The 27,624-nt window shown below is 34.5% G+C and overlaps 1 long non-coding RNA gene across 1 annotated transcript in view; it reads left to right on the forward strand.

The window, feature by feature from the left end:
- LOC144369567 (uncharacterized) overlaps positions 1–13,533 on the forward strand; it is a 30,898-nt gene extending 17,365 nt beyond the window's left edge. The window contains exons 2-3 of the long non-coding RNA XR_013429352.1: positions 10,859–10,927; positions 13,233–13,533. This is a non-coding gene — a long non-coding RNA (uncharacterized LOC144369567). The remainder of the gene's footprint in view (positions 1–10,858; positions 10,928–13,232) is intronic.
- Positions 13,534–27,624: the final 14,091 nt, after the last annotated feature.

Raw genomic sequence — 27,624 nt, forward strand, 5'->3', positions numbered from 1 at the left:
CTCATTGTTTAGCAAAATTATACCTTTGAGAACACAAAACATCACAGTTTTGAAGAATCTGAACAAATTTAGAAGAAGAGTAAATTTTTAAGGGAATCTGAAGCACATACCATCCACAGTTACCACTAACAAGTGATTTTTATAGATTTTTTGGGTACCTGGCATGAGTTCCTGGGTTCTTTTTTAAAATTATTCATTAGTTATAATCAGTTATACATGACAGAAGAAAATGCCTCATTTCATTGTACACAAATGAAGGAGATGTTGAGTTCTTTTAGATAAACAACCTTAAAGGGCAGTATCATTGCAAGAAAAAAAGATAGTGTAAGGTTTTCAAATGGCTGCCCTTGCTATGCTGTAAAAGGTCTTGTATATTATGGCAGAGCTATGGATGGTTCTATTTGTGGTGAATAATTAAGCTTGTATCTTCTATAAAATATAGTAATTTCCATTCTTGGTCCAGTTAGCTGAGTTCAGTAATGAAGAATATGCTGTTACAGAATATTATTTTTGATACCAACTGTTAGAGAATTTACTTAAAACTTTCTATTTTTCATTGGTATTTAAAAAAATAATAATTTGGGGTCTGTCTTTTCATATCTTTTTATATTTCTAAGCCAGAATGACTACTTAGAGCTGGCAGACTCCATACTTGCTGTGTGTGGAAGTAATTTTTAATCTTTGTTCTGAGTTCACTTAAGATATGAGAGATACTTGTCATTTTGGAATTCTAAGCTGTTAGTATACAGTTCTTCAGTCATGTTATTGAAATTTATTATTTTAACCTTTAATTAGTAGAGTCACTGTTCTTGGCCGTCTGTGGTCTGCTTCCATTGCTCTTCTTTCATTATGTGATTTAAGTGTTGCTAAACATTACAAATTATTCCAAAAAAGACATGGAATAACTTTGTAATTTGGTACTGTCCATTCTGCAAAAAATCCAGCCCTTTTAACCATAACATAAAGAGAGCACATGTACAGTAAACATTTATTTGAATTAATGAATTGCTTCAGGGCTGCTTTCCAACACAGTGTTTTCAGTATTCAGTGACTGAGCCTTAAGTACTGAGAGTTTAGCTAAACATTCAGACTTCATTTGAAGCCAGTAAACAGACAACTGTGCAATTCAGGGAGATCAATTTGTTAACTTTTCTATCCAATAGTAATTTAGGTTTTTTTTTTTTTTTTAAGAGAGAGAGAGAGAGAGAGAGAGGGAGGAAGAGGGAGAGAGAGAGAGAGAGAGAGGGAGGAAGAGGGAGGGAGGGAGAAAATTTTTTAATATTTATTTTATAGGTTTTGGTTAATACAACATCTTTATTTCATTTTTATGTGGTCCTGAGGATCAAAGCCAGCACCGCACCCATGCTAGGTGAGCACATTACCACTTGAGCCACATCCATAATCCAGTAATTTACTTTTACAGTCGTGTTTATATAGAGTAAATGTCAAAGGAAAAGGTGTATTTGAAGCAGTTACATGAGTAAGTTTGCTACAGTGAAAATTTTCGGTATGCTAACAGAAAAGGGACAATGTAAAATTGATATTATATAATTCAGGTAGCTCTTTTTAAAGACAGTTTTATTGAGATATAATTGACATCCAATAAACTTCATGTTTAAAGTGTATGATTTAATCGCTTTTGACACATATTTACACCCAAGAAACCATCATAACAATGAGGAGAATGAAAAGATCCATCACCACCCCAAATTTCTATGTTTTTCTCTCCTCATGGTCCTCTGTCCCTTTCTCCAGGCAACCTACTGATCTGCTGTCACTATAGGTTAGTTTACTTATTCTAGTGTGTTATGTAAATTAAATTATATCACATGTACTCTTTTTTTTTTTTTGGCTCTTTCACTCAGTGTAATTATTTTGAGATTTGTCTCTGTTTCTGATTATACCAGTTGTTTATTCTTTTGAGTGCTCAAAGTATTCCATTGTATGCATGTATCTGTTCAACATTGACAGCCATTTGGGTGTTTTCAGCTTTTGGCTCTTAGAACTAAATATATCTGAACAACTGTATTACAGATCTTTGTGTGGATTTATGCTCGCTTTTCTCTTTGGAAAATACCCAGAAGTGATATAAATAGACGATGTGGTAGGGTATTTTTAATTTTTAAAACTGCAAAACTGTTTTCAAGTTGTCATTTCCTTTTACATTCCTACCAGCAGTGAGTGAAGAATCAGTTGCCCCAAGTCTCCATCTTAAATACTTACTGTGGTAGTCTTTTTAAATTTTATTCCTCTAATAGATACATAGTATTACCTCATTGTGATTTTTAAAATATTTTTTTAGTTGCAGATGTACACAATACCTTTATTTTTTAAATTTATTTTTATCCAGTCTTGAAGATTGAACTGAGTGCCTCATATGTGCAAGGCAAGTGCTGTGCCACTGAGTCACAACCCCAGCCCCTCATTGTCATATTAATTTGTATTTTCCTATTGGCTGATGATGATGTTGAGCATATTTTCACGTGCTTATTTGCCATTCTTTGGTAAAGTATCAAATCTTGTATGCTATTATTTATTGGGGTATTTGGTTTTCTTATTTATTGTTTTAAAAGTTCTTTTTATATACTGGATACAAATTCTTTATCAGATTTATGATATTTTGTCCCAGTCTGACATGTTTTACATTCCCCTAGCAGTCTCTTTCAAAAAACAGATGTTCTTAATTTTGATGAAATTCAATTTACTAATTGTTCTTTAATGCACTTTTGGTATCATATATAAGAACTCTTTGCCTAACCCCAAGTCACAGAAGTTAGCTCCTGTTTCCTTGAGGAGGTTTATTGATTTAGGTTTTACACTTAGGAATATGACCCATTTTGAGTTAATTTCTGTATGTGGTACAAGGCAGGAGTAAAAATTCATCAGTTATTATATATGGGTTGTTAGTTTTCAAGCAACATTTGTTAAAAATGAACATTGTCTCTTTGCTAAATTGCCTTTGTACTATTGACAAAGGAAGTTTTCTGTGTACATGGATCTATTTTGGCCTCTATTTTGTACCATGATCTACTTGTTTATCTTTATATCAGTACCACATTGTCTGAATTACTTTATCTTTGTAATAGTGTTTGTCTTATGATTTTTTTTTTTTTTGCAAAGTTCTTTGGACTGTTCTGGGTCCTTTGCATATGCATTGGAAGTTTATAATCAGCTTACCTGTTCATACAAAACAGCCTGCTGGGATTCTGAGATATTGGATCTATGAATCAACTTGGAGAGAATTGACTTCTTAACATCATTGAGTCTTCCAACAAATGAACATGTTATTTCTTCCCATTTGTTTAGATTTTCTTTAATTTCTCTTAGCAATCTTTTAAAGTAGAAGTCTTTCATATCCCTTTCAAATTTGTCTTAAATATTTGACATTTTTGATATTATTATAGTATGTTTAAAAAATTCAATATAAAATTTTTCATTACCAACAGAACAATTCAGTTCTGTATCTAGGTCTTGTATCATGCAGCTTTGCCAAACTCACCTTCTAGCAGTAGTTTTTTTTGGGGGGTATATTTCATTGGATTTTCCTATATAGATAATCTCATCATTTAAAAATATAGCTTGAATTCTTCCTTTCTCACTTGAATGTCAATTTTTTTTTTTTGCCTTATTAAGTAAGCAGAATCTCTGGTATATTGTTGGATAGAAATGATGGGAGTGGTCATCCTTATCTTGTTCCTTATATTAAAAGAAAAACATTCAATCTTTTTAAAATTATGTGTGCTGTTAAATATAGGTTTATTTTGTGGATTCTTTTTATCAGAATGAGACTGTTGTATTCCTAAGGTTTTTATTGTTGTTGTTTTTGAACGAAGAATGGGTATTGGATTGTTATTATTTGTTTGCTAATATAATGATGTGCAATATGTTTTGAATGGCAAACCAGCTTTTAAATATTACCATGAATCTCATTTAGTCATGAGGTATTATTCATTTTATATATTATTGTATTTAATTCATTTAAATTTTGTTTGGGAACTGGATGTGGTGACATACACTTATAACCCCAGCTACTCTGAGGCAGGAGATTCACAAGTTCAAGGCTATGATAGGTAACTAAGTGAGACCCTGTATCAAAATAAAAAGGACTGAGGATGTGGCATTAGCCTAGCCATATTAGAACATTATCTTAGCATGTGTGAAGCCCTGGGTTCTATCCCTTTTTACAACCCCTCACTCTCCCCACAATTTTGTATAGGATTTTGCACCTGTGTTCATGAGAGGTATCACAACCTCTTGTAATGTCATTGTCTGGCTTCGATAGCAGGTTAATGTTGGCCTCAGAATATGTTAGGAAGTATTTCCTCCTTTTCAGTTTTTTTATAGAATTGGTATAATTTTTTTTTCCCTACATATTTGTTGGAATTTTCCAGTGAAGCTATCTGGATCTGAAAAAAATTTTAAGGGAAGATTTTCAAGCTACCAATTCTCTTAAATATAAACCTGTGACTACTCAATTCAGGTTTTCATTGTAGGTGAGTTTGGTGGTATCTTTTTAGAAATTTGTTGTTTTTATTTAGGTTGATGGATTTATTGGCATATGTCCTTTTCATAACTCTACAAACTGTGGTGATATCATCTTTTCTTTCCTGATATTAGTAATATGTATATTCTCTCTTTTTTCCCTCATTAGCCTAACTGGAGGTTTCCACTTTTTTTTTTCTGTCTTCTCAAAGAACCAGTGTTTTATTTATTTATTTTTTTAAATTTTTTATTTATTTTTTATGTGTGTGTGTGTGCTTGGGATCAAGCCAGGGCCTTACACATGGTAAAGACACACCGTACTACTGAGTTATACCCCAGCCCAAGAACCAGCATTTAATTAGTTTATTTTTTCTCTATTTTCTCTACTTTTTTCTGTTGTTTATATATTGATCTTTCCTCTCTTTATTCATTACTTCTTTTTCTCATTTACTCTCTGCATGTGATTTAATTATTTATTTTACCATATTTAAAAAATTTTATACATAAAATATGCTTCTTTGAAGATTGTGATTTAAATTATTTCCTCCCTGAGACATAACAATATTGAAGCACAGAGAAGTGTGCTGTAGCTCATTGGTAGAGTGTTTCCCTCACATATGAGGCACGAGGTTCAATCCTTAGCACCACATAAAAATAAATAAATAAAGATTTAAAAAAGAGGAACTAGCAGAAACTAATGTTTGGGGTACCTTACTTTGTTGAAATCTGTGGAATAATTTCTGAGAGCAAATCCTAAGTGTTATTTTTTTTTTGTACTTTCTTTTGCTTTTTTGCAGTGGCAGGGATTGAACTCAGGGATGCTCTGCTACTGAACTACATCCCCAGTCCTTTTTATTTTGGGGCAGGGTCTCAGTTGCTGAAGTTTGCCTTGAACTTCTCACTCTACTGCCTCTGTCTCCTGGGCAGCTGGGATTATAGGCTTGCCCCTGTGTGCCCAGTTTTCTGGTGTTAGTTTTTTTTAGATGGACACAATACCTTTAATTTATTTACTTATTTTTATGTGGTGTTGAGGATCTACAGGAGAAGAACATGACCCACTGAGGACTGGAATGTAAATAAAATTTTTTATTTCAAAGGGGTTTCCTGGAATTAGTGCTTAATAATTCAATTAGAAATGGTGAACATGAGCCTAATTAACCTAAAGTTGTCATGGCAGAGGATACTTGAGAGTTTTATGTTATCCTACTGTCAGTTCAAAGTCAAGATTTTTTGCGATCTTTTTTTAGATCTTCAAAAAAACTGAAGTTCAAGAGACCCATGCTATTATCTTTTTAGAGAGAACACACTTTTTTCTTTTCCTCCTTCACATCACTTCTAATAAACTCATTGCCTGCCACTCTGATTGATAAGTTTGGAAACATATATCTTGATTAAAAAAAAAAGTCTGCATTTGAAGGGGGGTGGTCTTCATTCTATCTCAGTTTTTCAGAGTGCCCCAGCCCTGTATCACTAAAAGATCCTTGCTACCCTAAGGGCTATCAGAGACTCCCTGGAGTACCTTCACTTCATAGTTTATACTGCTCTCTAGAGGGAAAAGACACAGGGGATGATATTCACTAGGCCCTCCAAAAAAATTTAGACATGGTGGCTGTTCAAACCTTTAGTTAAGCAGTTATGAAACCCACAAATAGGACAATATAGGAGGTTAGAATGAGGACAAATCACACCAGAAATTCTTAAAGGAAGAATTTCAAATCAGATATTGTGATAAGGTTTCTGTACCTGGGAAGACAAAGAGCAGAGACAAATTGTTCTTATTTTTCAAACTGTCAAGTTACACTTGTCTGCTTTTCTCTCATGTGAAATCCTCACAAAGAGAAACCAAAATCTTTAATCTGACATCCAGTTCTTGGAGAATACTGCATTTATTTGAAATGAACAATAGAAAAAAGAAACAGTTGATAAGGCAAAGAGGGAATGCTGGCATTAAATATGTGAACAGAGCTGGTGCAATGATGCACTCCTGTAATCCCAGTATCTTAGAAGGCTGAAGCAGGAGGATAATGAGTTCAATTTTAGCTCAACAAAGATGAGGTGTTAAGCAACTCAGTGAGAATTTTTATCAAAATAAAATACAAAATAGGGCTTGAGGTTTGGCTCAGGGGTCCAGTGAGTGAATACATTTAGTATGACTTGTTATCCAATGACAGATAAATAATTTACTCACTATTGACTGGATGCCACAATTCAATCACAAGATACCAGCTAGTTTCTATGTGGAAAATACCTGGTATCTTATAGACAGTGTGGTGAAGATGTTCCTGCACCTCCTGTCTGACTGGGTCACAGTGTAGTGGATTCTGTGGCAGGGCTGCACCACCATGGGTAATTTTTAGTGTTTTGTTTATGATACTCATGAGATAGATAATAGGGCATACAACAGTCAATAATAAAAGTACATGTGTCCTGAGATTGCAGGAAAATTCCCAGAATGAGATTAAGGATACAAATAAGATATGTCTTTAGATGTATTTTAGTATCTCTGACAATACAAACAATACTGTTATTTCTTAAGATATTCACAGGGAAAAGATTGCAAATCAAGGTTCCTGAGAAAAGCTTAACAATTTACACTAAGCCCCTCATTCTAAAGCCACAACCTATCCAACATACATTCCTTTTACTAACAGAGCCTTCTTTGCCCTACACAGGAATTCATGATGAAAATAGGAAACACATAGTTAATAGTAATAGCAAATGAGTTGAAGTGCAGAGCCTGCTCTTTAATTAAAAATTATAAGGAGATAAGAATTCATAATTTGATGAAGGGCCAAAGAAACTTTTTCAAAAAGCAGTTAAATAGGTCATGTGAAAAAAAGAAAATTAGTTTGGAAAAACAAAATAACGTAAAATTTTATATAGATATATTTTAAAGTCAGTTCAGAGTAGTAGGCTTTTAAGTAATAGGCTTTCACTCTTTTTAAGTGTGTATTACTAGGACTTTAGTTCAGAAGCAAAAAAGTTTACCAATAATAATAGGTATGCTTTAAAGTTAAAAGTTAATAATAGGTCATGATACAGGTAGTCAAGTTGCATAGTCTAGTACTTAGTGATTGAAGTGAAAATGTAAAAGCTTAATCATGATTGGCAAAGGTTACAGGAACATATTTTAAACAATGTGTTCAATATCTTATGAAGTTAATATATGTCAGAAAAGATTGCAACTCTTGAAAATTATGTAAATGAAATAAGTTTTGGGCTTTGATGCTATTTTAACTACATGAATAAATACCTGTAAAAAAAGGTATAAAAATAAAGTCCCCTCTATGGGCCTCAGATCCTTCTGAAGGCTGCTTGTAACTTTCAGCCTGTCATCCTGTCTCCTCTTCTTTTGCTGAGGCCACATATCCTTCAGTACCTAATGCCATTCATACTTCAGGACCCCTGGATTCCTGCTAGGGCTGGACACTGGAAATAATAATTAAAGTATTCTTCATTTAAATTTGAAGTTGACTCTGTTAATGAACTGTATTGAATTGAAGAAAAAAAATCTATATAGACATAATGCCTGTGATTTGTGCTAATATTCTAATAGTACCCCATACCAAAGAAAAAACAGACATCATAATTCTATTATTATGCTCAAGGCAAAATTGCAAATAATTTATTTTTAATTCCTTATCCTCTAGGTTCTGGAATACTGAGAGATCTAGAGACATGGCACTGTTCATCTCTTGTTTATTTTATTAAACTAGAAACTTTGAAATTTTATTTTTGCCCCATTTTTTTGTAGAGGAGTAGGGACAAAGCTGCCTCAGGGAATTACTTATGAGTTGAAGTCTCAAGCCCTTTCTCATAAGGCCAGAGAACAGAAATATTAAATAAAATTTTAAAGTAATTGTGATACTTAATTTTTATATAAATGAACTTCTGTCTGGGCTAGATCTAAATATTGAGAGGAAACTCTGCCATGAAATAATTTTATCCTAAGGCATTTAATGCAATTCACAGCAAAACAAACAAACAAATAAATAAATAAACAATTAAATAAATAAAAAGATTCCAAGGCTGTGAGGCATGCCTGTAATATTGTAATATCAGTTACTTGAAAAGCCATCAGAGAAGAATTTGAGACCCTTCTCCAGGACTCTATCTATGTTTCTATTAATCCTTCAGTCTCTTTATCTGTGGTCCTGGGACTTTGTAGTGAATAATACCCATGGATCTGATCTCCAGTTTTTTTTTTTTTTTTCTAATGACAATTGAACTCAGGGGCACATGACCACTGAGACCACATTCACAGCCCTATTTCTATTTTATTTAAACATGTCATCTTGTGAAGGAAAATTTCTAAGCTGATTCTAAGCTGCAAAGCCTGAGTTAAAGTGTAAAAGACCCGGCATTGTAAAGTTTCCAAGCTGCAGAACTTGGGTAAAAAAGTGAAAGACTAGGTATTGTTAAAATTCCTCTGCTACCCCCAGAACCTATAATCCCTGTAGATGTTAGGACAATATCCGAACTGGTACCCCTAGAACCTATAATCCCTGTAGCTGTTAGGACAATATGCGAACTGCCCAGTAAATGTTCCTCCTGATCCTCTGGTTGTTTAATAGCTAAGGGCTCTGAGTAGCTCGGCACGTAGGCAACCAGGCCCCAAATCCAATCAGTTTGAATATGTACCCCGCTTAGAAGTTACCAATCACCCATGCCTAGCCTATTAATGCCACTGAATGTACTAATCATGTCTCAGAGTTGTTGTTCAATTTTCCTGCGCCTCATGATGATTTGTTCTGATGTATACAAAGCCCCCCCCTCGCCCTCTCCAAAAAGTGTACTTAAGCTCTGCTTGACCTCTGCTCTGGGCTCTGTGCTGCACTATCTTCCTGAGTGAGCCTGGAACCTCGGCATACTGAATTAATAAATCCCCTTTGCCAATTGCAAGAAGTCAGTCTCTTGTGTGGTCTCTTCCTCCAACGCTTCGCTGGATCCTTACAATCTCAGTGAGGTTCTTAGTGCCTTGCCATTGCTGAGACTTGCTTTTTACTCACTGTCCTCCTGCCTCAGCCTCTCCAGTTGCTTGGATTACAGGCATGCACCCCTTCATGTTGTGGATCCCCAGTGTTTGATCTACAAAAACAGAGCAAACAAAAACCTGTCTTTGTGTCCTTATTTGATTCTGATCTGGATGAAATTCACTATCACTCAAACAGTAGGCCTACTGTATTAAACAGAAAGTGTAGATATGTAAATCAAATCAGGTTAAATTTAGGAAGCCAATTTTGAGTGAATTTGGAAAGTTGGAGACTATCCCCTGAGGGATATTATCAGGAAACTGCCCCTGCTCCAACATGTTGCCAAGGTAACCTGCCCCAGGAATTTCCCCTCCCTACAGAGAGCTATAAGATTTTTAATGTGTCCTTGTACTCCATCCTGCCCTCCCCCCTTAAACCCACCTATTTCCCAACTTTAGGCCATCCCATCAAGCATTTTGAGGCCTAGACATATCCTCAGGAAGGAGAAAGATAAGGGGGCAAAGGCAAGAGAACAAAGGAAGCCTAGGACATATAAAAAGGGCAGAACACCTTGCTTCTTGAGATACCCTGATACCAGCTATGTCCTGTAAGGATCTGGCGAATCCTTGGAGAAAGAGACCACAAGAGACCAGCTTCATGCAATGGGCAGGAGTGAGTTTATTGAAGAGGATCCTAATTCAGCGCACTGAGGCTCAAGGCTCACTCAGGAAGAGAGAGCGGCCCAGAGCCCTGAGGAGAGGTTCAAGCAGAGCTTAAGTACACTTTTTGAGGAGGGCAGGAGGCTTTGCATACATCAGAACAAATCATCATGAGGCGTGGGAATATTGAACAACAACTCTGAGATGTGATTGGCACATTCATTGGTGGGAACAGGTCGGGCAGGGGTGATTGGTCATTCAAACTGATTGGTTAAGGCCCTGTGACAAACTGCAGAGGGCCCTAGGCTAAATGGCCAGTAGGGCATTGTCTTAACTATCTCAGGAATCTGGGTGTAACAGAGGAATTTAATAATACCTAATCTTTTACATTTTAATTCAAGCTTTCCAGCTTAGAAACTTTACCCTTTCCGTCCCACTTCTCCCTTGTGGGAGAAGTCTATGTTACTCTTTTCTAAATAAACCCTGCTTTGTATGCTTGCCTGAACATGCTTCTCTAATGTTCAAACTTCAACATGTGGGAAAGTAAGACTTGTCACCAGTTACCAGTGGTGTCACTACCAGCCTCAATTTTGGAGGAAGTTCCTGAAGCCCTTTCCAATCTGTCTCTTGGGTGAGAACTGTCAAATCAAGACACAGCCAGTGATGAGGGGGCAGACTTCCACAGTGTTCTATTCCTTTTATTTTGGAGTCTACCATTCATTGAATCCATTTCTATGCTTTCAGGTTTCTGTGCTACACTGGAGCTGAAAAAAATATAAGGGGAACACTAAGCATCCTGAAATCCAGGAAATGGTAAGTGTGTGTTCTTATTTTGAGACTGAGTAGGGAGGCTGTTTGAAGCCAGTGGGATTGGCAATGGTGGCTGGAAACTCCTCATAATTGTCTCCAGAGTCTGGTGGGTAGAAGGTCTCTCCTTGGCAGCTTGGCCTTTAGTTTTATCTGACTACTATAGTGGAGCTTAGATCAGTATTTGAGACCTCAAGTATTTTGTTCCATAATTGTATGGTATTTTCAGGGCCTTCCTGAATTCCTATGTGGGCATCTGTGTGACATTATCTCAGCATGTCCCCAGAATATGTGGTGAAGACTGGGATAGTCATCAGAAGAAGACCCCAACTTCATTAGTTGTGTTCCTGTGTGAGAGAAGCTGTGGCTTTTTTAGGGACCCCTGTTCTTGTTCCTCCTAAGTGTTTATTGTTGTTGTATACATGTTTATTTATTTTAGACCATGAATTATTCCCAGGGGTGTTTTTCTACTGACCCACATTCTCAACCTTTTTCTATATATTTATGTAGAGACAAGGTCTCACTGAGTTTCTTAGAACCTCACTAACTTGCTCAAGCTGGTTTTGAACTCAGCATCCTCATGCCTGCTGAGCTTTTTAAATGTAGACTAAGAAGTAACTCAAATCCTGAATGGCTATCTGATAGTTTAGCTATTTATAGGTCTGAGATTAAATCCAAAATTTCCAGCTCTCTTTAAATTCTCAAAAGCAGGTTTCTTGCTCAACTTGATTGAGAAAAAATAAAATAAAATAAAATAGATAGTAAATGACAATGGACATCTTATTTAACCACACCTGAAGGTTAATGGATAGATATGTTAATGAGCACCATTAAGGCCTATTAAAATTGAAAGAACTTTTGAGATTCACTTGTGGGAATACCTTCAACCAAATTCTTTGTTTTTGGGGTGAACCCAATTGGAAATCACTGGAAGGAGGATGGGATACCAAAAGGACAAACTTCAGCCTAGTTGGTAATAAGAATGTCTTTTTCAATACTCATTTTAAATAGATTTTAACCAATGCTCTGCCAAAAACATATTTAAACTTCGAACCTGACACAGAAAAAATGGGTTCTTGTGCTATCACGCCCTCTTCCACATTTTGGGAATTGTATTTCTTCTTGCTAAAATAAATCCTATTCTTTTTACTATTACCTTCACGGAGTGTCCATAGATTTTATTCTTCAAAACTTGTGAGACAAGATCCCAGAGAAAATTGGTTAAATGGGAAATTTAGTTTCATCTCAAAACTTTAGTTTCAACATAATTATTTTTTCCCATGTTTTGTTTTAAAGGGATGCTTTATTTGTATTTTTTTTTCTCCAAGAACTGGATGGCAATTATAAAAGATTTTGCTTTATCCTTGTGGGACTTTCACATAAGAAAAAAGCAGAAAAAAATAAGATGACATTAAAAATGATGACATTTTTCTTAATAAAATAATATAGTCAATGTGTCCCAGTCGCCAGGGGCAAAATTGCAACATATGCAGTAAAGGAGAGAAATAAAAAATGTCCAAATTCTTCTGCCCCTTTCAATGCTTTATTCACTCAAATTGCTCTATGTGAAAGGGTAAAGTTTCTAAGCTGGAAGGCTTGAATTAAAATGAAAAGATTAGGTATTATTGAGTTCCTCTGTTACACCCAGATTCCTGAGATAGTTAAGACAACACCCTACTAGCCATTTAGCCTAGGGTCCTGTGCAGTTTGTCACAGGGCCTGAACCAATAAGTTTGAATGTGTACACCCCCCCCCCCAGGAATGACCAATCACCCCTGCCCGAGCTGTTCTCACCAATGAATTTGCCAATCACGTCTCAGAGTTGTTGTTCAATTTCCCCACGCCTCATGATGATTTGTTCTGATGTATGCAAAGCCCACCTGCCCTCTCCAAAAAGTGTACTTAAGGTCTGCTTGACCTTTGCTCTGGGCTCTGAGCTGCTCTCCCTCCTTGAGTGAGCACAGAGTCCCAGCCCGCTGGAATGGATCCCCAATAAATATCCCCTTTTGCCAATTGCATGGAGTCAGTCTCTTGGGTGGTCTCTCCCTCTGACGATTCGCCAGACCTTTACAAATGTATTTATACTCTATAGGTTCTTATTCAAGAAAATAACGATCCTGAATGCTTGGCCCTGCAGTAGACATAATTCATTCCCAGCAAAAAAAATAGGTTGATTAATTTACTGCTAAGAATTCTAGATTAATTCTAAACACTGCAAAAGTCACTTAATCATGACAGGCTAGTGATAGACATTCCCTCTGTGTACTAAGTTTAAATGTAATAACAAAATTATTAAGCCTTAGGCTTTTAGTCCAGCAGATGCACACTCACTCAGACCATGGTGACCAGATCCAGAACCAAGGCAGGCTTCTCCTGGCTTGGAGTGGACAGCATGTTGAGGAGAGAACCTTTGGAGAAGTTGTGGCTTTCACCAAAATTCAGATGAAGTGGTAGAGTTTGAGAGATGAGAAAATCATGCAGAGGATCAGAAGAACAATGACAAGTGATGGTATGTCAGGTCCTCATCAGGCTCTCAGCTTGAGTGCATCCTAGTTTCTGCTGGCTAAATCCCTGCTCATTAGCTCTATTATTTATACTAAATTTGGGGGCTTTTAACCTCTCTTTCAATTCTTATTATCTATCATGGGATTTCTCCATGACATTATTTACCCTGGGGTCAGAAACTTGTGGTCTTGTGGTCTCCACTCTGATTTTCTTGTCTTTCTCTGTTATCAGGCAAATATAGCCTGCCAGATATTTCACTCTCTTTATCAGGTTAAGGGGAAGTAACTTTTTTTTTTTTTTTAGGCCATACTGGAAGACTCTTTGGGTGTGCCTGGTGTGACTGCATGTTTCAAACTGGAGTTTTTAAAATGGAGTTGTTTAAGCTCAGGGCTAAGGCCATCCTCACAGTCCCAATTAAAGACTTTTAAAAAATGTAATGGGACCTTAATTGATGTTTTTTACTCCATATATGTAAGACCACTTTATTAAAATGACCTGTAGAAGCATTCCAAACATTTCCAGCAAACATCTTTGTCCTAGTGTGGAGGAAAATAAAGATGGGACTGGACTTGATTTAAACTATAAGGAAGTTTAATCACAAGGGCTAGAGTACATAGTGAATCTGAACATCAAAAGCCATGTGAGGAACCTGGTACATTTAAAAAAAAATAGTTATCAATGGACTTTGATTTTACTTATTGATATGTGGATCTGAGGATTGAACCCAGTGACTCAACATGCTAGGCAAGCACTCTGTTACTGAGCTGAAACCCCAGTCCTAACCTGATACATTTTTAATAACCTGTTTTACATAGACATTAACCAGTAGCTTTAATACTTTTTCCATATCTGTTTGGATTGAATTAATAACCCAGAAATCAGTAAAGCAAAGAATCTAATTTTATCTCCAACTGTGGTTTCAGATATCACAGTGTGAGTTAAGATTCCCCTTTAAAGAACTTAACTCTGTGTTGTGTTCTCATTCAAACCTCCCATATTTGCCAAGTCCTTAGTTTTAGAACAGTCTGACATAAGGTGTCCACAGATATCAATGTCTCTTAGCCTATTTAGAAAATATCATTATCTGAGTCTTGTCTTCTAGAGATCAGTTTGAACTATAAGTGTAGCATCTAAGGGGATTAGTTCAGTGCTATGAAGCTGGAATGAATCTTTTGATGTTCCTTTCATCTAAAAAGATATTTTTTTTGGGGGGTGCATACTAGAAATTAAACTCAGAGGCACTCCACCACTTAACCTCATCTCCAGCCCTATTTTACATTTTCTTTGGAAAGAGTTGCTTAGTGCCTTACCATTGCTGAGGCTGCTTTGAACTCTCCATCCTCTGCCTCAAACTCCCAAGCCCCTGGGATTAGAGGTATTTCCCACCATGCCTGGCTGGCATTTTATTTATTTTTAATTAGATACTGTGAATAAAGCTACAATAAAAATGGAATTGCTGTTATTTCTTTGAGAAAAGTTTTCCAATTCATTTAGATGTATACCCAGAAATATTATTACTGGATTATATGGCATTTTTAGCCAGATTTTTTAATATTATTACTATTATTATTATTATTAGTTTGGTCACTATAGATTAACCCATGGGCACTTTGTCACTGTGCTATACACTAACCTGTTTCCCTTTTTTGGAGACAGCATCTCATTTGGTTACAACCTTGCCAAATTGCTGAGACTGTTCTTAAGCTTGAGATTCTCTCTTGCTGTACTCCTGAGCCACTGGAGTATAGGCATATGCAGCCTTGCTTTTCTACCCAAAATTATTATTAGTGGATTATATGTCATTTTTATCTTGAGCTTTTGAACACTGTTTTCAAAAACTATATTAATTTTCACTAATATTTTTACATGTATATGTACACTGGCATAATTGTAATCTTTCAGAAATTGTTCACCTTAGTTGGTTTTGCACTGGGAGATAAACCCAGGAGTGCAAACCACAAAGCCACATCCCCAGTCCTTTTTATGTTTTATATTAAGACAATGTCTAACTAAGTTACTTAGAGGCTTGCTAAGAAGCCGAGAGTGTCTTTCAAGTCACAATTATAAACCTCTGGGATTACAGTCCTCTGCCACCTCCCTTGGCTCTCAGATTTTACCTAAAGACATTTTAGGAGCATTGCAGAGGGCACAGAAAATTGATTGAATTCATACATTTAATTCCTGAGGCAAGTTTATGTGAAGTAGCCAGTGTAGGAGTGTTCTGTAAAGATTTATTTGAATAAACAGATTTGTGGTTTCTGATTTCTCATATTTGTTATCATAGTCCATAAAGGTGAGAGAAATACAATGTAATTTATTGGTTTTCAGTCTATGTAGACTTGCACATTCTCAGTCTCTTTTGCTTCCAGAGCTTAGAAGTTCAAAACATAGTAACTTGAACAAAAGATGTTTAAGTTTAGAAATTTAGTATACAAGCAAACTCCTCCTAGGAGCAATTGGTAGTTCAGGCTTTATTACTGGAGTTAGCAGGGTTGGGGCTGGGCTCATGAACTGCTAGAATTTTACTCAGGATACCAGGGGGGTTATTGTATTTTCTCCTATTATATCCACAATAAAATCTAGGGAGAATATCATCTGAAAGCAACAGCAATTGGGAAAATATGTTGGCAAATGTTTTCTTGAGATAAATAACAACTTTGATATTTGGCCTTGATCCCAGTTGATAAAACACTGCAGAGGCTTTCATTGCCCCTAGAAATCACCATACATTCTGTGGCTTAGACACTTCTGTATCACTATTTCCACACTTCTGTTTACTGTGGGTGATAGTGGCCATTGGGGATTTGTTCTCATACGCGGTTAATTTGCTCAAGACTGGGCTAATACTCAGTGTACCCCAGATTTTCATTCTGATTTAAGGTAAATATTTTCTAAATTGCTGAATGTATTTCAGTCTCTCTATTCATTTATAACTTTGTGAAAGAGACACTCAGAACATGAGTAGCTTTTTATTAATTATATTTTTAGATGGAGGAAAACTCTAGAATTTTAATATTCTGCCTTATTTTTAACATCATCCCCCATTAACATATGCCTTTTATAAATTGTGTTTCTAAGTTTGGAACCAAGTACCTTGCAATTTCTGCACACACACACTCTACTTGTAAATTGTGCTACTTGTCCCAAATTCCAACTTCATATTGGATAATTTTACTATTCATGTCTAATATTATTTTTCATATTGATAGTTTTTATTTAGGTCTTCCTATTGCTCTTAACAATGCAAAAAACTGACATATTTGTGTGGATTCAGATTTGGATAATTTATGATTCATTTGTTTGTATTATTGCAATACAGTTTCATAGTATACATTAATGTCACAAAACAATAGCAACTTTATTTGGTCTTAAAAATAGAAGGTTTTTGGCTATTTTACATATTTCTACATAAATTTCAAAAGAACAATTAATGCATACTAAAATTTTAATGGGAAAATATTATACATTAAAGTGAGATAAATGGTTTTCTTTGTAATTATGAGTTTTATTTACACACATGGTGTGTACAGTGGAACATTTTATGTCCTCTGTAAATTTTTGTTTTGTGATAAATTGCACATATTTTCCTTAAAAGCCTCTCTCTATATAATGTGTTACACAGATATCACCTGTATATAATACTTATGCAATATTTTGTTCTGTCAATTAAACTGAATAAAATTATGTTGTGGGGACAAATGATGCAAGTCATGGGAGATAACAGGAAACAGTTTTCTTTGGCTACAGCCAGGTTCAGAGGGCATAGCTTTTCGTATACTCAATCAAACACCTTAACTCCAAGTTTGGGTAGCTTCAAAGTTCTATACCCAGCATATAAGTGGAGTGCTCAGAAGCTCACAGTCTGCAGAAGTTCACATAAAAGCAGTTTTTTTTCTTTCACTTTTCTCAGCAAGTTAACCCTTTAAGGATTGCACCTGAGAAGGGGAGAGATTCTTCTCCCCTTTCTTTGCTTCTCCTGCCTGCTATTACTAGGGAGCCAAATTGGTAACTTCTCTTATCTTAGAAATGTAAACAGATGTGTGAAGCACCAGCTCCAGGCAAAGAGGCCTTGTTTACATGTTTTTCTTTTTTTTTTAACAAACTACTCTACTGGATACATGTTTGTGAGAAACCAGAAAGTGGGTGTAAAGTACCTGGAGTGCTGATTTCATCCCAGCCATTGGCCAATTAAAACAGGGCAACATTGAAATTGAAAATTTATCTACATTGAACTCTTTTGTCGAGACTCTTAGTTGTGGCTGAAAAAAATACCCTTATGCTATTTATTTTTATGTGGTGCTGAGGATGGAATCGAGGGTCTCATATGTGCCAGGTGAGTGATCTGCCACTGATCCAGAACTCCAGCCCATCTTTGTACCACTGAACAAAAAAAGTTTATTTCTTAATGTTGCCCAATTTATAATTTTTACCATATTTACGTAACTTTCTGAAAATAAATAACTGCTCTGTTTTGTGGTTCTTAAGATTTAAACCAAAGTTGCCATTACACTCATCAACATCCCCAGGCATTTTTTAAAAATCTATTTATTTTTATATTTTTTTATTTTCTTTTTTTTATTGGTTGTTCAAAACATTACAAAGCTCTTGACATATCATATTTCATACATTAGATTCAAGTGGGTTATGAACTCCCACTTTTACCCCAAATACAGATTGCAGAATCACATCGGTTACACATCCACATTTTTACATAATGCCATCTTAGTAACTGTTGTATTCTGCTACCTTTCCTATCCTCTACTATCCCTCCTCCCCTCCCCTTCCATCTTCTCTCTCTACCCCATCTACTGTAATTCATTTCTCTCCTTATTTTTTTTCCATTCTCCACACAACCTCTTATATGTAATTTTGTATAAACATGAGGGTCTCCTTCTATTTCCATGCAATTTCCCTTTTCTCTCCCTTTCCCTTCCACCTCATTGTCTCTGTTTAATGTTAATCTTATCCTCCTGCTCTTCCTCCCTGCTCTGTTCTTAGTTGCTCTCATTATATTAAAGAAGACATTTGGCATTTGTTTTTTAGAGATTGGCTTGCTTCACATAGCATAATCTGCTCTAATGCCATCCATTTCCCTGCAAATTCCATGATTTTGTCTTTTTTTAGTGCTGCGTAATACTCCGTTGTTTATAAATGCCACATTTTTTTTTTTATCCATTCATCTATTGAAGGGCATCTCGGTTGGTTCCAAAGTCTAGCTATTGTGAATTGTGTTGCTATGAACATGGATGTGGCAGTATTTTTGTAGTATGCTCTTTTAAGGTCTTCAGGAAATAGTCTGATAAGGGCAATAGCTGGGTTAAATGGTGGTTCCATTCCCAGCTTTCCCAGGAATCTCCATACTGCTTTCCAATTGGCCGCACCAATTTGCAGTCCAACCAGCAATGTAGAAGAGTACCCTTTTCCCCACATCCTTGCCAGCACTTGTTTTTGTTTGTCTTCATAATGGCTGTCAATCATACTGGAGTGAGATGGTATCTTAGGGTGGTTTTGATTTGCATTTCTCTGACTGCTAGAGATGGTGAGCATTTTTTCATGTACTTGTTGATTGATTGTATATCCTCCTCTGAGAAGTGTCTGTTCAGGTCCTTGGCCCATTTGTTGATTGGGTTATTTGTTATCTTATTGTTTAATTTTTTTTTCTCTCAGCAAGAGAAACAATAAGAGAGGTAAATAGGGAGCCTACATCATGGGAACAAATTTTTACTCCTCACACTTCAGATAGAGCCCTAATATCCAGAGTATACAAAGAACTCAAAAAATTAAAAATCTATTTATATAGAGACAGGTTGTTGGCAAGTGGCCAAGCTAACCTTGAAATTTTAACCTTTCTGCCTTAGTCTTCCAAATAGATGGCATTAGAGGCAAGTACTATGACAATTTCAATATAAATCCCTTTTATTCATGCTGGGGATTGAATGCAGGGGCAACTGACAAATGAATCATATTCCTAGGATTATTTAAAATTTTATATAGTGACAGTCTCACTGGGCTATTTAGTGACTATTTTTGTTGTGGTTGACATTGAACTCACAATCCTCCTGCTTCAGTCTTCAGAGTTTTGGGATTGCAGGCATGTGCCACCACACCTAGCATAAATTCCTTGTTATAGTAACTTTTGCAGATATATATGGGTTATTGAATCTAGGGGTGGTATACCCTTAAGCCACAGCTACATACCCAGGCCATTCAATATTTTATTTTGAGACAGAAACTTCCTCATGGTGGTCATGGCCTTTCTGTGTTGACGAGGCTTTCTTTGAACTTTTGGTTCTTCAGCTTCTACCTCCCAAGTCATTGAGATTATTTGTGTAATACCATCCACAGATATATTTTATTTTTATATTGAAGTGTATTATACTTCTGAAAATGAGTTTCTTCTGGTATTAATAAAGCATATAATATAGTTTTTCCCCCAAATAATTTCTTGTCCCAATGATTTTTTTGGAAAGAATGTCATATTTCTATTTCTGCAATGCACTGCAAACTTTCTCTAAATTCCAAGTTTCTTGTTGTTTGTTTTGTTTTGTTTCATTTTCTTTTTCTTAATAAAGGTTCTGTGTTACTTACACACATCTATTTATTCATTTTATTATAAGGTATCTAATTATTTCTATAAGTTCATATTGTCCAACAATGTGTGATAAAATTCATCTTGTTCAGTGATGTGCTTAAAGTAAATATAATATGTAGCCTGAACATTTGGCAATACAAAATTCTAGATGTCAGTATTCTCTATGACATATAAAAATAAATAAAATAAATTTAAAAAAAAGTTAAAATTTTAAAGTTCTTTTTTTGCAATGTATACCTATTATTAAATGAGGCATATTTGGTACAGGTACATATATATTACTTTTATATACAATTAATATTTTATTGCTACATCTCAAATTAATCATATCTCTTTCAATTTAATTTGTCTTTTGGAAGCACCCACACATGTCACTCTACACAGATGTACATTTTTTGTGTTGTGAAAATTTTGCTTTTGCTTAGTATGTTCTGCCATTTACTCTCCTTTTTATGAAATTGTCTTTTCAAAATTATTCATTTTCATGAATTTTAGATGTTTTATTTTAACTAGTGAAGTCTGTAGATTTTCTTTTTATCCTCAGATTTAGGTGCATTCCACTATATAAAGTTTTAATGTTGTGTAATTGACCTCTAATATTCTGTAAAATTTACCCCCAATTCTGAGCCCTCTGGACTATTGATGTCTGAATGGAAAAAAATCTCAAAATTATTCATGAACAAAGCAGAAAATAAATGGAGCAGAATAAAAGACTGGTGGATGCTAAGTATGTAGGTGACATTATTATTATTTTTTTAAAGTATTGGTGGAGGGGCTGTGTTTTTGGCTCAGCTCTACATTTTTGACCTAGCACATAAGAGGCCCTGTGTTTGATCATCAGCACCACATAAAAATAAATAAATAAAATAAAGATATTGTGTTCAACTACAACTGAAAATAAACACATTAAAAATTGTGGAATATATGAGGGTAGGGAGAAAAAGATCAATGAAAAAAAACTTGAGCAGCAGAAGGGTTCAGATGCAACAAGTCTACAATGGCATTATGAGGTTACAGGGGTAGTGTTCTTGGAAGCAGCAATAAAATTTGGGGAGAAGGAAAAAGGTAACTGTTGCACTATACCCAAGTAAAAGAGTCAGGTGAGTGGGTTCTGTTTTTAACTTTTCCCATCTAGAAGTGGGATTGACAGTTCATAAGTTATGCTCAGTAAGTAGAATACCATATCGAAGTACCTTTACACTTTTTCAAGGTTACAAGCTCTCTTTTACAATTTCAGTCACTTTACATCTTTGTACTTTTTAGTTATTTATTCATTCATTCAATTATTTATTTGTTTCTTTATTTACTCACTTTTTTCTTGTCATCGTTTTTACATTCCTAGTGATTATATAATGGCATAAATATCCTGAATTTTAACTTATCTAATATTGGTTTATGTGTTTATGTATATACTTATTATTTGAACAATTTCCCCCTTGCCAAGCCTGATTTATATTAGATCTTAATCTTGTTTTATAAATACTTGATAAAATACATTATTTTAAACAGCTTAAGGATCTATCTCATGAGCATAATTCCAATCACAAACTAAAGTGGGCATCTGGGTCAATTAAAAGCTGTGTCAAATCTCCTCTTTGTTCCTATTTACACCTAAAATAGGACTCCTTTCTCACTTGTATATATTTGAGAGCATACTAATTTCTGAATTCAACATTTAATAAATGTAGATGGGTTTTCATCAACAATCTCACTATTGTTTTAAAATTGTTTAAATCCTTTACCCTGAAAGTTTCACTGATTATCACCCCACCCCACCCCCCTCTCTCTCTCTCTCTCTCTCTCTCTCTCTCTCTCTCTATTTCTCTCTCTTTCTCTCTTTAATATTACAGATTGAACCCAAAAATGCTTTTCTGCTAAGAAACATCCTCAGCCCTTTATAAAATATTTTGTATGGAAAAAAGGTTTTCGGGAGTTTGTTAGAGCCTCACTAAGTTGCTGAGGTTGTTGCCTTTGAACTAGTGATCTTTCACCCATAGCCTCAGAAGACTCCAGAATTATAGGGATGCACCACTGCATACAGCTTTTGATATTCTCTTTAAAAAATCAGTCACAACTCTAATAATTGAAATTGCATTTACATCACTCTTTTCTAATGCAGAAATATATTACCATCTAAAATATTTTTTGAAACAAATTTATAAGATGACTACTATTTTATTCCCAGAGTTTATTCTGTTACCTCTTTAGGATTGATAAATGGTCTTCTTTCTCTTCTTTCTTCTTCTTAGATATGTGTGTCTCTTGTTATCAAATGCGTCTATGATAAGTGTGTTGAAAAATATGATTCTAAACCAATCACAAATCCCCACATTTCAAGAGTATTGAGAACAGAAAAAGAACAATATTCATAACTAATGAATCACTTTCAGTGGAAGCATAGTACCAGTGTCCGATGTGGAATGCAATCAAGAGGCTTTATTGGTAAGGTGGTGTCAGAACCACCACCCTAGAGATTTGGGGACCTCTAAAGCACCATGTCCATATTATAATCTTCTACTCACCTTTTAAATACAGTTACTGGTGCTTGCATAAAAAATAAAACACTATGTATAAGAAAGGTGAATGAGAATTAAATCCTCTGGCGGCACCAAGGTTGATCTTTAACTCTAGTTGATAATTAGTAAATTAAGAAAGACCTTCAATAGCCCCATCATTCCCAACTACATGGAATAGAACATTTAGATGTACTGAACTGAAATGAGAAAAATGAATTTCATGGAGGTGATATCAAAGAAATTTTAATGGCAGAATCCTGGAAATGTGGGATAAAAATATAAACATACATATACAGTTAAACAGAGAAAAAGGTAAATGATGAGCTCATAAATGCAGAGGTAAATTCAGTGTACATGAGTTGTATGTATAAGGTAATGATAACACATAAAAGATGAAGAAAGTAGTAATTGAGGTGATACAGAACTCTATAATTATGGGGAATAATAATAAAATTTAATAAAAATAGATACTGTTATGTCCCTTTGGGTATGCCTCTTTCCTCTGCTGTTCATCTGAATTTGATTCTCTCAAATAAGCTTAGCTGGGTAAAGTGCTTTCTGAATTTTTGTTGTTTTTTTTTTTGTTTTGTTTTGTTTTCAGGATTTTGTCAGCTATGTCTTGTAATGCCCAGTTCTGAACTTACTTTTGTTGCTCTTTTACAACTATTATCATCTGCAGATGCACAAACCCACTTCACTCATTTTGTTCAATGAACTGACTTTTTTCTATCTTTGCAAACAATGTTTGGAATAGTCAGTCTATTGGAGGGTCTTCCATATCATATAATATGGTTCTCAGACCCTGTGGGAATTAAGGGTATTTACCTGCTACGTTACTATCATCTTCCCTGTGAGAAAGTTTGCCTAACTTTTGTGTTTTGAGTACTCCAACAACTCAGAAGAGAAGAATTTGTGGTCACAAGCTAAAGAATACTAGAAGCTACGAGATTTGAGAAAATGCAAGGAATAGTTTTCTCTTAGACTTTTATAGGAAGTATGGCTATTTCATCACTTTGATAAAAATTCATATACTCACCATCACTCACACTGTGAAAGTCTTGTATTTAAATAATCCATAATTATAAAAATAATTTCTGGTAATTTCATTTCAATAATTGACTTAATTCTTTTTTTAGCCATACTAAAATCAGGAATTACTGCAAATTAAATATATGTATTCAAATTTCCATCATGATAATGTGATCAGCATTAAGTAGTAATTAAGAGAACATTGAACAAAGTTGCTATAAAACATGATTGAAACTTCCTTGCCTTTTAAGAGTGTCAGAAACAGGTTGAAGAAGCAGCATTAAATTTCTGAATAGTATGTAAGTGTATTTGTGATTCATTTTTCAGTACCAGTTTCCAGGGCTGGGTATAGCTCAGTTGGTAGAGTGCTTGCCTTGCATGCACAATTCCTGGGTTCAATCCCTAGCACTAGGAGAGGGAGAGGGAGAAATGCCAGTTACTTTGTGATGTATCTTATTGGTGTTCTTTAATAAACTATTCTTTTCATGTTAGACACTCACATGTTCTCTTTGCTTTTAGTTACTTCTAATAACTTCTATCTTAACTATTATTTTCTCATGAGTCTAATAGGGATACATTGTATTATTTGGAACTAAAAACACTGATTTTCACAAAATGAGGTTTTCTACTATTATATATATTCTGATCATTCTTATTTTATGTTTTGGAGATTGGCTGTTACATTTTTACCTTTTTAACCTACTCAATTTAAACTTGGTCAATTTGTTGGCTAGTTTCCTATCATTTGTTTCATCAAGAGAATGTAATTTGCTTAATTTTATAGTCCCATTCTCTAATTTTCTACCTCACTGATATTAATTTCTTCAAAGTTTCCCATCAAAGTCTCTGATTGGTGGTGGGGATAACTAGAAACTAAACTCAGTGGTACTGGAGTACTGAGCCTCATACCCTGACCTATTTTGTATTTTATTCAGTGTCAGGGCCTCACAGATTTGCTTAGTGCCTTGTTGCTGAGCATAGCTTTGAAATTGAAATCCTCCATCCTCAGTCTCCAGAGCTACTGGGATTATAGGCTTAAGCCATTTTACCCAGCTAGATCTTGTATGTTTTAATTTGATGTCATTTTAAACTTGCAAATACAACTATGTTGCACTTACAGAAATATATTTCCATTCATTATATTAAACTATTATAGTAGTAGTAATTTTTTTTATGGGGGTAATGTTTCTCTTTAATTTTTCTGTTATACTTACTAAATTAAATATATATATATACATGTTAGTGTCATATTATTGGTACTAACATAATATATAATTTAATATTTTTGTAGCTATCTTGTAACTACAAAAATTTAATATTTTTTTCAGCATTTAATATTTTTATAGCTATCTTGTAACTAAAAATAAATAAGCTTATATTTCTTCAATCTTATATGACCCCAATGTAGCTAGTTTCAGACACACATTTTAGTTTTTGTACTCAAATTTGTCATTTTATGATCAGTAAGCCAAAGACAAAGTTTAGATTCATTCAAAATAGAATCATTTAATTGTATTTATTCAGGTTATCATCACATCTGATAAGCCTGTAAAGAACATAGTAGTGTGCCAACTTCATAGGCGATTTTGAGTTGTTTTAGTAATTAATATGTTACCACAATGTGTCCATTAGAAACAGCTCATAATTTACTCAGTGTACATTCTTTAAAATATGATCTTTTGAGAGACCTTTAGCATGAAAGCATGATGATATACATGAACGTTTTGCCCAGCAGAACTAATGAACAGGAAAAAAAAATCTATTTATAATTTCTGGTCCAGAAATGTAGCTCAAGAAAATAGAGAAATAAAGGTACAAAGAAAAGTATAAAAGGCAATAAAAATAAACATTTTCTACTTTCTTAATGGATATTGAAAGCAACATATAAAACTGCATATTTAGAATATGTCTCTAGTACCTCAAAAATTAAAAAAAAAAACTCACACTATGTGGAAAGCATTCTAAGTATTCTTCTTTATATTATTTGACACATATTTTGGGGTTTCTAAAGAAAAACATGTGAAAAATAGAGAGTGTCTCAGATGTTAGTGTTTAATATTTTTATTCATCACACACACACACACACACATACACATTTGGCTTTGTATAAAAATCCTGGTTTAATTTCTACTAATTTACACTTTTTTTTTAGAATTCAACCAAAGGCCTCAGGATGTGTATCTTCTAGTCTGGCATGTACTTAGTGCCACATTAGTTATTCACCAGTGGAAATCAGCCCTCATATGGGCTGAGGAGAAACTATCATTCAATTTCATTTAATCCAGGTTTTTTCTTAGTGAATATGTAGGAGCAATGCTCTGTTCTGAATTCTGTAAGCCCACCAACTTAACTAAGGCACTGATTGATTAATTAATTATTTAATTAATTGGTTATTTTTTAATTGTATTCTGGAGTTGACATAAGTAAATATGTGGATCTTTATTTTATTCTTCTTATTTTTATTTTTCTTTGTAATGGGGATCAAATCTATCAGTGCTTTATAATTGAGCAAAATCATGTCTGCTTATGTTGTCCAATTTGTTTTGTACTTTCATTAGTATCAGTAATTAAACCCAGAGAAACTTAACCACTGAGTTAGTTCAAAAACTTTTTTTTGTTGTTAAATTTCTGTGGTTGCCTTTAACCTTGAGAATTACCTGCTTTTGCCTTCTGAGCTACTTCTTATTACAGAAATTCACCATCATAACAAGGAGTCTTGTTCTTATTGGTTGGCCTCACCATCACAACTTACTAAAATTATAGATGTACACCATCATGCCTGGTGTTTGCTGAGCAAGTGAGGTACTAGGTTCAATTCTCAGCATCACATATACATAAATAAATGAATAAAAGTCCATCCACAAAGCATGTATATATATATATATATATATATATATATATATAAATAACACTGGTTATTAAACCCATACTATTATAATAATTAGGCTTCATTAATCTGGATAATGAACTAAAAGTAATGTATATATCCTGGTCTCAGAGGATTATAATTCTTCAGTTATTTACAATATATATCATGTACCTTTCATTTGCAAATTTAATTCATCTCCTTCAAGTAGAAATTAAAATTGAGGCTAACCAACATTTAGTGCAGATTTTTTTTCACCTAAGAACTAAGTGCTAATTTTGTAATTTAAAGAACTATTAGAAAATTAATTCATTTTTAACAAATTTCAGGTATTAGTTATTTTAGGGGTTTTGGTGATTGACCCCATTTACACTGTACCAATGAGTCACAGCCTGAGTATTTTCAATTTTAAGACATGGTCTCTCTATGTTGCATAGGACATCACTAAGTTGTTGAAGTTGGACTCCAACTTGCAATCCTCCTGACTCAACCTTCAACATTTCTTTAATTACAATAGTGTTCCACTGCCCCCCTACATTTATTAGATTTTAAAAGAGCACAATTGGAAAGAGAATGACCTTGCTTACCTGGCTTTATATTTGTAATCCTCTGGCCTCAGCTTCCAAAATTGCCAGTTTTACAGATGTATGATAAATTGTGTATTACTCATATATGTGTAAATAACATCAGGGAACTTTATCCTCAGGAACTTATTTCTCAGTTTTCATTTTGTCTTTTAGTAAATGCCTTGTGACTCCTTTTTCATAAATCTGACTGTCCCTATGCATAGTTTCTTCTGTCTGAAAACATGGCCATGAGATATAGATGATTTTTGTTTGATTTAACACAGACCTGTGCCTTGCTATGTTAGAATAAGACCCAGAACATATGCACAAGCATAGATAAGAAGATTGCTGACACTTAACTTAAAGCGGGATTGAGGAGGCTGAGGAACCCAGAGAACTGAGGAGTGTGTGAGACTGAGAACACTAATCAGCAGGGAGATCAAGTTTATATTCTATATAAAATAAATAGGCAATACAAGAAAGCATATGTGTGAAGTATTAGAAGACAGTAATTAATCATGTAAAATACTTATTCACTCATAAAACAGCAACAACAATCAATAGATTATTAGCAGAATGTTCATTAGAACATAATAAATGTTAATTTTAGCAATAAGAAATGTTGATAA

This window comes from Ictidomys tridecemlineatus, chromosome 12, assembly GCF_052094955.1.
Source record: "Ictidomys tridecemlineatus isolate mIctTri1 chromosome 12, mIctTri1.hap1, whole genome shotgun sequence".
NCBI classification, from domain to species: domain Eukaryota; kingdom Metazoa; phylum Chordata; class Mammalia; order Rodentia; family Sciuridae; genus Ictidomys; species Ictidomys tridecemlineatus.